Source organism: Periplaneta americana, chromosome 4, assembly GCF_040183065.1.
Source record: "Periplaneta americana isolate PAMFEO1 chromosome 4, P.americana_PAMFEO1_priV1, whole genome shotgun sequence".
NCBI classification, from domain to species: Eukaryota; Metazoa; Arthropoda; class Insecta; order Blattodea; family Blattidae; genus Periplaneta; species Periplaneta americana.
The window spans coordinates 95,489,712-95,499,348 of NC_091120.1; positions in this window are offsets into that span (position 1 = coordinate 95,489,712).

Sequence of the window (9,637 nt, forward strand, 5' to 3'; positions counted from 1 at the left end):
ACAACCTACAATTGATATTCCTTTCAATTTACGGATGAACCCGTAACCACAAGGGAAGTATCACACCCTGCATGTCGAAACTTGCCTCGAAACTTTGTGCTACGAGAAGACTACGTGCAAAATACAGGGACATCATTTTATTTTTACTTCAACTTTTATTATATCTGAGTTTTTGAATGTACTTCACTCCCACCCCTTCTACTAACGAAGTTCCAACTGTCCTCCACACAGAACCAAGGCCGCAGTATTGAGTTAGTGAGTATAGTACGTTTCAGAAATATGTTCGCGTTTTCCAGTGACGAAAACTTCCAATATTGAATCATATTTTCGCACAGGTACTGTCGTCCGTTTGCCTACGTCGCATCCTAATTTCCCCCACCTGCTTCTGCTTGCTCTACTGTAAAGACTAGTGGCTGGGCTTTCTTAGGTCTTTTCTGAAAACATTAATTTCTGTTAGGAATTAATTGGACGTCTACGTAATATTATGCAACTGTTTAAAATAACTTAAATAAAAGGGCCTCGTTAAGTAATTAACTATCACGTGATTCCCCCCCCCCTTTCTACGATCCTGCGACATAACCACTTGGACGGACAGTAGATAGCATATCTGAGTAATTTTATCTGTGCGGGTCGGTCAGAAATGAAGACTGAATTTACAGTACGTAAGGTACTCTTTTATAGAGTAGGTACAGAATTATTTCAACATGAGTTACTAAGTATGAAGGGACGAAACTGGTAATTGGAATTAGATGCAATAGTCTATAGTGCGATAATAGGCACAAAAGATCTGAAGCCTGTATCGAAATGAACGGCCACCATTTTCAAAAATGTGTTTAAATATCCATATTATGATTATTTTTCAATTTAACTTCATTCTCTATATTGTACGCTAATGTGCTGTAGACAGTATAATATACGCTGCATAATGAATACGTTCGCATGGATAACTCAGTTCGTGAGTAAAAACACTTATTGTTAACACTGTACTGTATTTTGATTAAACAAAACCTAATGAAAATTATCAAACTCAAAATCGCGATATTTCCTACTTTTCGTAAATGCATGAACTATTTTTCTTCCCTCCTATACCTAGTAAAGTGATTTGTTTGTATTTTACGCCAGTACCATCGAACTCCAGTCGTGGAAGGAGGTAGCAAACTATGTTTCCGTGTCTCAATCATTAATCCAAAGGTATAGTCAGGTTAATATTAAAAATGTTAGTAAAAATAAAATGCTGTCCCTGTATTAGCTGCCTGTTTTCACCGCAAGGCCCCGAAATAAACCCCGGAATAAGCAATAAGGGAAGTAGATACTAGTCGCTACAGGTTGGAATTGACAGCCCTTCCTGTGTGCAAGCCAGTGGAGCGGTGGCAATCAACAGCGAACAGAAGCACGTGAGTCAAGGTCAGTAATACAAACGGACGGCTACAGGGTTAATGTTGAATGAATCCAGTATGATGTTGAGGGTTGTGTAAGAAAGGAGTACAGTACTATTGCAATTAGTTCCACGGAGCAAGACGTAAATTCGATTAATGTACTTGAGTTTGCCACGAGTTATTTCCGTAAGAATATTGTTTCGTCTTCGGGAAAGAAAAGGAAATGGCCCAATTCATTATTGAACTGATTGAAAATAGTTGTACAAGAGTGGACCGGTGTTAGTAGATAACTCTCGATGTACGTGAAGGAAGTGATTATGATTCAAGTGATAGTAATAGGTAACGATCGCAAGATCCTTGCTCCTGCCACAGGTAATGTTGCAGGCCCGAGTTCGATATTCGAGTCAGACAGTGAATCCCCAGAAGCCAGTGATACGAACAATCAGCCCCCTGCAAATCGTCCAGTTCAAGCTATGTCGCAAGCCCTGAAAAAATTTAAATGTGGGTGTCAGCATAGACTATAAGAGGAAAGCTGTGAAATTCTGGCTGAATGAATGTGGTAAAAAGCGTCATTCAATATCATATGTTCGCAGGAACTTCTGTCGCGTTACATCAGAGCTACAACTATATTTATGGAAGAAACGGGTGAAAAATATAAATAGAACATAAAAAACTTATGTATAAGAAACTATTTGCTTGTTTTGAACATGCTAGAAGACCATCGAATTGCTCCAGATTCCTCTTGGTACTATGAGAAAAACCCAACCGCTTGATAAGTTCTTCTTCCGGCAGTGGAAAGCGCTATACCGCCGCTTATCAGAAAAAACAGCGAAGCGCGAAGATATTCACGCCGAAGTTTTTCATAGGGACACCATACTTAAATTGTGCAATCCTTTATCCATTTTCAATTTTCATCTCCACGATTCCGGGATATAAGGTATTCCTGGTTTGCAAGCAGATACACCACAGAACGACCTCCTGAATTTGTAGTACCCGTCAAATATTGTCTTGAAACGATGAAAAAACAATGTGAAGAACAGTGTCATAATGAAGTGATTTTTCATTGTGCATGGTGCTGAAAAGAATTGTTTTCAACATTCAATCAATACGAGTCACTTCTGTCTCTTGTTTATGAGCGCTACATTGACACCATGAGACGCGAGAGGGTTCACTCCATTTCACACGCGCACTCCACTCCGCTCGCCAGTGAGACAGGGATGTCCAACTGCGTTGCGTTATCGTCTGGCCACAGGATTCCAGCTTCGATTTTGGGGCCTTGCAGTGAAAACAGGCGGCTAATATTTTGCACGTGGTATTCTCTTAGCACATCGGTTATATCACTCAAGTTTCGAGGCAAGTTTCGGCATGCAGGGTATGATACTTCCCTTGTCAGTATCGTTTCCTTTTCCTTCGTAACCTTAAATACACATACAACGCAATATCTTTTTCATCACTAGACGACATGTCCTTTAGAAGGTTCGATAACTACTAAGAATTTAGAAAATGTGCAGTGGAATGATGCAGAGAAAAACACATGTATGCCGCAGATATGCCGTATCGTCAGGGAGTCTCGCAGCTACACCGACCCATTAGGGTGGGCCTTAACAGTTAACTGGCCGTACTTAGGGTTTAATATACTGTAGCAAACAGTTGTGAATCAAACCTCCTTCCTTCACTCTCTCTGTCTCTTCGGGGGAGGGAGAGATGGAGGGACTGGAGCTTGAGGCTTATTGTGCTTATCACTCCTATTCTATGAATAATTGTGTAGCCGAACGGCTGCGCTCTCGTACAAGTACAGCACGCAGCATCGTGAACTTAACCTGGGCTATGGTATGAATGATGATATGTGAATTAATAATGGCGAAATGAGTCCGAGGTCCAGCGCCGAAAGTTACCCAGCAATTCTGCTTCAATCGGTTGAAGGAAAACCCCGGAAAAACCCCAACAGGATTTGAACTCGGGCCCGCTCATTTCACTGTCAGACGCGCTGACAGTTACTTCACAGCGGTGGACAGAAAGACGTCCTTACTCATTTTTCAAACTGCACAGTGCTCACTATTGACCTATTTACGTTCATTGTTGCCAATTCAGCGATTTTCCCGCTAAATCTAGCTTTTTTGGATAATAACCGTCTCGTAGGTAAAATTATATTAACTCACTTAGCGGGAATACTAGCGGTTTTTCATCTTTGAAGTTTCTCTGAAATGAAATTCATATTAGCACCGGTCGATCCTAACAATCGAACAGTAATAAAATGTAAGTGCGGCGACATTCTACGACTGTGATTCTACTAAAAAATCGAACACCTGCTGCCGCTATGCACCAGTACTTCACGTGATCAACAACGACTGTAATATATAGATTACAGACAGATTAAATTCAATTGCTTAAATAAAATTATTTGTGTAAGACATGTACCGTGACAGTGTTAACTATTACTCCTTTTATAAATATACCGGCACAATATCGTTAAACCTTTCTCTGTGCTATTTATTCGTAAATACTTAAGATATGGGGCCTCAATATCAGCAACAATTTCGTAAAAGAGTGGTTAAGCGAAGTGCAACTTAAAGACTGGATTTGAGAAATTCCGGGATGTGCCGATAAAGCTAAATGTAGATTCTGCATATACGTACTGGCTGCTAAACATTATGATCTTGTTTCTCACTTTAAGACGAAGAAGCATCTATTGTCCGCGCAACTTATCTAGGCACTTGGGTTCCCTAGTGCTCTCTCGCTGCCCCTCTCCTTCCCTCTCCTGCCATGCTACCGCTACAAGCAACCTCGCTACACCCCGCTTCCCCGCTCTTTTAGCTCCCCAGATAAGTTGCGCGAACAGTATCAGCGAGCGCTGCATTTTCTTCTTCGAGGAAACTGGATACTTTCGTCCAAACCAACAAGGAATCTATAAAGGTTAGTGCAGCTGAAGCATCTTTAAGTCTCTTCGTAGCTGATTACTCAGCCATAAAAACAGTAGACAATCTCAGAGAACTGTGCAAAAATACATTTTCGGACAGCTCGATTGCAAATAAAGTGCAACTACATCACTCGAAGTGTACTAATATAATAAACAACGTGTTGGCACCTCATTTTGAAAAGGCTCTTCTTGATGATGTAAACACTGGTCCGTTCAGTATAATTAATTGATGAGGCTAATGACATTAATATTACAAAAATGTTAGGAATCGCTATTATAAACTTCATTAAGCGATCAGGAGGGAAGCTGGAGTCTACATTTTTGGCACAGGCTGAATCAGACACGTGTGATTCCGAATCTATTGCTGCTGCTGTGAGAGAAACACTTCTTTCTAAGGTGTCATGACTGGCGTTAACAATGAAGTGTACGATAAACTGCGGATAGAATGTCCAGGGCTTACAATGATACGTTGTGTGTATCTTTCTCTGCAACTCGCTGTTTCGAGTGCCTCAGATTGCTTTTCCACTAATATTGACTTCTTAGTGAGAGAATCCTATAATTGGTTTTCCCATTCTGCCTTAAGGCGAAATGCTTACAAAGCATTATTCGCAGCTATAAATGATGGGCATAGTCCAAAAAAATATTGTATAGAAGTGCCAGACTCGTTGGCTGTCTATTGAGACAGCAATAAACAGAATCCTGGAGCAGTGGCTAGAATTGAAGACCATATTCAATATTGCTAATTCGAAAGAGAGAGACTATACTACAGTCCTAAATAATAAGTTCTGTAATGAAAAAAAAAAAAAAAAAAAAACATGCTTTTCTTCTTTTTCTACGACCAATATTGGCTAAGGTACAAAGAGAGTAAACAAATTTTTGAGGCAAGTAATTTCGATTGTACCAAGCTCTTTGATGATTTGGTTGGCTTGGTAGAGAGCATGGCCAAGAAATTCGTTCTTCCAGCCTGCAGGAAGGACTTTGTCACAGAAAATCTAGATCACTACGTTTACTGGCGTTCCTATCTTGGTTATGAAGTTGAAGAGAAACTGTACCAACTTAAACTGCCAGCTGAAGAGGAAACCGACTTCAGGAAACTATGCATTACCTTCCTTATTCTGTTACATAAAGAGCTCCAGGCAAGATTGCCTGATAATATAAAAGTGCTATTGTAAGATCAATTTCGATCATTTCTGTATCACGTGGTCTGTATGTTGTCAAAGACTCATTAATACCATTAATGCGGCAACTCCAAGTTCCATCAGACAAAATAGAAAAAGTAGAATTCCAATGGAATAATTTAACAAGTGTGAAATGGGAGAAAACTACGAACATAATTGAATTCTGGAGTGAAGTAGCCAGTTATAGGAACGCATCTGATATAAATACTTTTCAAGAGTTGGTTGAAATAATGACATCTCTTATTGTGCTTCCTTGGTCTAATGCTCAAGTGGAGAGAATATATTTTAGTATGATGAATGTCGTGAAGTCTAAGCTACGAAACCGGATGGGGACAGAATTAATTAATGCAATTCTGACAATACGGGCATGTCTGGGTCGTGTGAATAAATGTTGCAAGAATTATCAAGTACCACCAGAGATTTGGAGAAAATGGGTACTCTGGCTACGTACAGAAATGAAAGTGGCCAGGCTAGGAATACCACCCCGGGGACCTCACAGTCACAGCATTATATTCTTGCGTTAGAAGCGTTGCTTACGTGATAATATATATACATGCTGGCATATAGAGAGAACGAAACTGGAACTCGGAGCTCATTACAATTTTTGCCGCTAGGTTCGCCTCGCAGTTCTATTAAGTCATGAATAGTTCCATTACTAAGCATCGTGTATCGTGAAAATTCTTTGATTAATTTTGAATTACTGATCGAGTACGAAGATTATAAACGTGCCAAGCATATTACAGTTTTACTTGAGATTTATTGATGACATGTTAAATAACAGTATGCAGATTTTCGGTATGATTTAATGGAACTTACAATTTTTTTCCCGAAAGCTTGGATATTTTCAATTAAAAAGTTTGCTTTCAAACTAGGTACATTCTTCAGTTGGTTCATTTACTTTGGCAAGTTGATTGTTTTTCAGTTCCGTATTTTCCCTTCAAATTTAAGTTCCCTCTAATTCGTTTGAATTGTTGAAAGTGAATTACCGGTATGTCTTTCACTTTCATACATTATTATTATTATTATTATTATTATTATTATTATTATTATTATTATCATTATTATTAAATTAGTATAGTTCTTAGTTTGTCTTATCTTAAGACAATCAGTAGCGTTATAGCCTACAATACTTTCAAGAAAAAGAGTATGATCGTCTGTAATGGCGAAATATTCTACGACAATGGTTAATCGTTACTGTTGAATATTGCCGTCATAATATACCATTTGCATTATTTAGGATACAAGATACGCAGGAAAGCGATTTTAGTGTTGCACGTGTCGAGTTTAGTGTAACGTGCTCCCCTCATCATTCAAGCCAAAACAAACATTATTACGACATTACGAGTAATAAGTAATATGTAGCTAGTCGGCGATGTATGCAATGGAGGAGGAAAGGAACTGACCACCCTACCCCATTATCTTCTTGCATAGTTGCCTCATAAGTGGTGCCTTCTTGGTATCACGACGTTCAGACCTGTCTTCAAACAGTTGACTAATCAACAACAAATAAATAATAATTACTGCAATTTGTTGTGGTGTACCAAAGATTTTTCTTTGTACTTTCATTACATTTACAAGTCAAGAGTGACGACAGAAAAAAACCTCAGGGGAGCGAGATGCATACATTAATTAAAGAGAAATGGGGTAGGGGGAGCAGATGTGCCTATGGGAGAAAAAAAAAGTTCCTTAGAATCCTGTGATATTTGTTTATGTTTTGGAAAATCCTCAAATACGGATGGTACCACATTAGGAAGCAAACATTTTTTTGTTGTTCTAATGCTAAAATCGACTTCTCTGAATTGTCTGCTGCAGACACTTGATGCTTTTCTTGGAAATAAATGATTAAACACTACTTCTTCCTTAGTCCACCATCTTGTGGAAAATATTGAAACAACAAATCACATTCTTTACTATGGTTCGATCTGCAGAATTGAACACAACAGTAAATTAAAATGGCATTTGCTATTACTGTCCACTACAGATTAATTAGAAAGCCTTTTATATATTTCTGTCACCACTACATGAACTACAAGAGAAAATCGCGCAATTGTACTCGAACTTCTCATGCATTGTGACTACAGTTTCCTACCTATTAGTAAAAATAACACTCCAACGTCAATATATATTTTTTTAAGAGAGGGAAAAGTTAGGTCTAATCACAAATACTTAACTTAGAATTTAGGGAAATGGAATATAATACCACAGTCTAGTATATACAGTCGCGAAGCTCAATACGTAGTAAATATGCAAACAGATAGTTGCTCACCACTAGGATCGCTAATATCGCCTCATTACAGGCAATGCAAAATAGTACCGTCACAGTCTATTGTTTCTAGCACCCTCAAAACTCAAGCTTCGTGACTGTATATAGTAGACTGTGATAATACTGTACCATTCACTAGAACATCTAATAATAATAATAATAATAATAATAATAATAATAATAATAATAATAATAGTAATAATAAACAGGTGAAAAGGGTAGGCTACAATGCCCATGTAAAATGTATTAAGTTTCTTTCATTATTTCCGAAAATAGATGGTGTATGAATTGAACAAAAAGAAGGCAGTGCCTTAGTTTATAATAAGTAATATCTTTTAATGTCAAGAATGACAACCATTTATTTTCATATAATTGTGACACAGAAGTTAGGAAATGGCATCCATTATCCATAAAATATTATAGGACGCATTTAATACGCAACGGTGAGTCCTTTAAATGCCCCAAATGTCAATGTAATTTAAGTGTTCTGCTATGAATCTCTAGAACCGAACAACGCTCCAAGCGACGGAATTGGCGTTTACCATTTGAGAGCACTTTTCAATGCGCCAGATTGTAGAATATATGTATTACATAAGCAACGGAGATTCAGATGGAGTTGATTCGAAGGAGTTGCTACTTTGAGTGATTTTTAAATTATAGGTATTACGTTCCTGCAATTGGGAGACCGGAGAGAAAGAGACCTTTGGGGAAGCCGAGACGTAGATGGAAAGATAATATAAAATAGATTTGAGGAAGGTGGGATATAATGGTACAGTCTGGATTAATCTTACTCAGGATAGGGACCGATGGCGGGCTTATGTAAGGGCGGCAATGAACCTCCGGATTCCTTGAAAGCCATTTGTAAGTAAGTACTAATTGCATGCGTAGCCTATAAAACTGAATGTCTTACATTATGCCGAAACGAAAGCTTCATTGACCAGCTTCTGCGAAAGTTGAACTTGTGCGCTATGTCATTATTATTATTATTATTATTGTAAAATTGAATAATAATATGCATTAAAATCTAGACATTTTTGTTTTCGAAAGCCATTTAGCGGGATTATAAGAACTGTTGGCAACAATGTAATTAAGTTACGTTGTTAGCAGTTGCATATGCGGAGTGATGATATGGGTAGCCTGTTAGTTTGTTCAGTTGGCGTTTGATTTAGTGATTCGTTAATTTATTGAAGAAAGAGTGACCGTAGAGAAATATTAAGTGGTGCGCACTGAAAAAAAAATTCAAAAGAGAAGGCTGTTCGGAACAATAAATTAATCAAATTACAAAACTATAATAATAATAATAATAATAATAATAATTATTATTATTATTATTATTATTATTTAAGAAATCCGATTCGAAAAGTTTGGCCCAATCTGTGTCCACTGCTTCTGACTGAAATGATAATATTGTTGAATCAAATCATACAGTTACTGTTCCCTCCCTCCCTCCCAACAAGAGAAAAAAAACTAGAATTATTATTTTTTTTAAGAAATCCGATTCGAAAAGTTCGGCCCAACAACCTGGTATTTCTGTGTCCACTGCTTCTGACTGAAGTATTAATAAATTATTGTTGAATCAAATCATACAGTTACAGTAGACGGTACGGACAACAATTCTTCGCCAGTAAATTATAGTGATTCTTCCGATAAGTACAACGTAATAAAAGATAACTACGTCAAATTAATTTATAAAAAAGATTAGTTAACTGTTATTTTAAAAAGTTATTTTTATAATCATTTCTTCTTCTTCTTCTTCTTCTTTCTCTTAGTTTAACCTCTCCCTTTTAGGTGCATTTACACGACCCACGCCACCCGGGCCTTACAGGGCCGCGACCTGTCGGGAGAGGAATTAATCTATGGATCACATACATACTTTTTTGACCACACAAGGACATGGAGGGCC